Source organism: Saccopteryx bilineata, chromosome 10 (genome assembly GCF_036850765.1).
Source record: "Saccopteryx bilineata isolate mSacBil1 chromosome 10, mSacBil1_pri_phased_curated, whole genome shotgun sequence".
NCBI lineage: Eukaryota > Metazoa > Chordata > Mammalia > Chiroptera > Emballonuridae > Saccopteryx > Saccopteryx bilineata.
In genome coordinates this window covers 44,522,995-44,525,991 of record NC_089499.1, presented here as the reverse complement: position 1 = coordinate 44,525,991, position 2,997 = coordinate 44,522,995, and the positions used below count along the sequence as shown (strand labels likewise).

At 48.9% G+C, this 2,997-nt stretch overlaps 1 pseudogene; it reads left to right on the top strand.

Moving 5' to 3' along the window:
- The first annotated feature begins 939 nt into the window (after positions 1–939).
- LOC136314004 (glyceraldehyde-3-phosphate dehydrogenase-like) lies at positions 940–2,692 on the top strand (annotated as a pseudogene).
- Positions 2,693–2,997: the final 305 nt, after the last annotated feature.

Sequence of the window (2,997 nt, the reverse complement as noted above, 5' to 3'; positions counted from 1 at the left end):
AAAAACAAACATACAAAGCAGAATCTCCAATCTCCTCACGTAATTGTCACAATGTGGGGGATATAATCCAAAATTGTTTGACATAGAAAGATTTGGAAAATTTCAACCATCATCAAGAAAAAAGAATATCAACAAACCAACCTTGAGATACTCAGATGTTCAAATGAGCATATAAGGATTTTGAAACAGCTGTTGCAATTATAATTTTATACTATGATTCCACACAAACTCTTCCAAAATAGAAGCAGGAAACACTTTCCAACTCATTCTATGAGGCCAGCATTACCCTGATACCAAAGCTGAAGACATGGCAAGAAAATAAAACCACAGACCAATGTGAACATAGATGCAAACATCCCTTTAAAAATTTAGTAAATTTGGCCCTGGCCGGTTGGCTCAGTGGTAGAGCATTGGCCTGGCGTGCAGAAGTCCCAGGTTCGATTCCTGGCCAGGGCACACAGGAGAAGCGCCCATCTGCTTCTCCACCCCTCCCCCTCTCCTTCCTCTCTGTCTCTCTCTTCCCCTCCCGCAGCCGAGGCTCCATTGGAGCAAAGATGGCCCGGGCGCTGGGGATGGCTCCTTGGCCTCTGCCCCAGGCGCTAGAGTGGCTCTGTTCGCAACAGAGCGACGCCCCAGATGGGCAGAGCATCGCCCCCTGGTGGGCAGAGTGTCGCCCCCTGGTGGGCGTGCCGGGTGGATCCCGGTCGGGCGCATGCGGAAGTCTGTCTGACTGTCTCTCCCCGTTTCTAGCTTCAGAAAAAAAAAAAAAATTAGTAAATTTAACAATATATTAGAGAAAATAATACATCATGACCAAGTGGGGTTTATCCCAGGAATACAAGATAGGCTCAACATTCTAAAATCAATCACTGTAATTCCTGGCTCCCTGCTGCTCTCACTCAATAGACAGCGGTGCAGTGTCAGCGGCAACCCTGAGACATGGGGAAGGTTGGCGTGAACAGATTTGGCTGTATTGGGTGCCTGGTCACCAGGGCTGCTTTTAACTTTGGCAAAGTGGACATTGCTGCTATCAATGACCCCTTCATTGACCTCAACAATGTAGTCTACACTAGTGGTCCCCAACCCCCGGGCCGTGGACCGGTACAGGTCCGTGGGCCATTTGGTACCGGTCTGCAGAGAAAGAATAAATAACTTACATTATTTCCGTTTTATTTATATTTAAGTCTGAACGATGTTTTTTTTTAAAAAATGATCAGATTCCCTCTGTTACATCTGTCTAAGACTCACTCTTGACGCTTGTCTCAGTCACGTGATACATTTATCCGTCCCACCCTAAGGGCCGGTCCATGAAAATATTTTCTGACATTAAACTGGTCCGTGGCCCAAAAAAGGTTGGGGACCACTGGTCTACATGTTCCAGTATGATTCTATTCCTGTCAAGTTTAAAGGCACAGTCAAGGCTATGTATGGGAAGCTTGTCATCAGTGAAAAAGTCCATCTCCATCTTTAGGAGCAAGATCCTGCTAACATCAAATAGGGTGAGGCTGTCGGCCTAGCGTGCGGAGGACCCGAGTTCGATTCCCGGCCAGGGCACACAGGAGAAGTGCCCATTTGCTTCTCCACCCCTCCGCCGCGCCTTCCTCTCTGTCTCTCTCTTCCCCTCCCGCAGCCAAGGCTCCATTGGAGCAAAGATGGCCCGGGTGCTGGGGATGGCTCTGTGGCCTCTGCCTCAGGTGCTAGAGTGGCTCTGGTTGCAGCAGAGCGACGCCCCGGAGGGGCAGAGCATCGCCCCCTGGTGGGCAGAGCGTCGCCCCATGGTGGGCGTGCCGGGTGGATCCTGGTCGGGCGCATGCGGGAGTCTGTCTGACTGTCTCTACCTGTTTCCAGCTTCAGAAAAATGCAAAAACAAACAAAAAAAACCCAAACAAATAGGGTGAGGCTGGTGCTGAATAGGTTGTGGAATCCACTAGTGTCTTCACTACCTTGGGGAAGACTGGGACTCACTTGAAGGCAAAGCCAAGAGGGTTATCATCTCTGCTCCATCTGCAGATATCTACATGTTTGTGATGGGTGTGAATCACGACAAGTATGAAAACTCCCTCAAGATTGTCAGCAATGTCTTCTGCCTCACCAAGTACTTGGCCTCGGTGGCCAAGGTCACCAACTTTGGCATCACGGAGAGACTCATGACCACAGTCCACACCATCACTCCTACCCAGAAGACTGTGAATGGCCCTTATGGGAAACTGTGGTGTGATGGCCAAGGAGCTGCCCAGAACATTGTCCCTTCTTCTACTGACACTGCCAAGCCTGTGAGCAAAGGTCATCCCTGAGTTGAATAGGAAGCATGACCTTTCATGTCCCCACCCCAATGTGTTGTTGTGGATCTGATCTGCTGCATAGAGAAAGCTGCCAAATATGATAACATCAAGAAGGTAGTGAAGCAGGCCTCAGAGGGCCCTCTCAAGGCGTCTTGGGCTATACTGAGGACCAGAATGTCTCCTGCAACTTTAACAGTGACACCCATTCCTCCAATGCTGGGGCTGGAATTGCCTTCAATGACCACTTTGTCAAGTTCATTTCTTGATATGGTGATAAATCTGGCTACAGCAACAGGATGGTGGACCTTATGGTTCATGTGGCCTCCATAGAATTAGAGCTCCCTGGACTACCAGCCTCAGTGACAGGAAGAGAGGCTCTCAGCTGCTGGGGAGTCCTTGCCCCAAATTGATGTCCCAACACACTGAGAATCTCCTAACCTTCACAGTTTCTATCCCTGACCCCCCTAAAAAAGGGAGGGACTTAGGGAGCCCTTGTCATGTCCAATCAATAAAGTTCCTTGTACTCAGCCAAAGAAAAAAAATTCAATGTAATTTACATTATTAACAGACTAAAACAACAACTATGTGATCATGGTTTTTTTTTCTTTTCCAAGTGAGAGGAGGGGAGATAAAGAGACAGACTTCCGCATGTGCCCTGACCAAGATGCACCTGGCAAACACCCTCTGGGACCAATGCTCTGCCCACCTGGGGCCA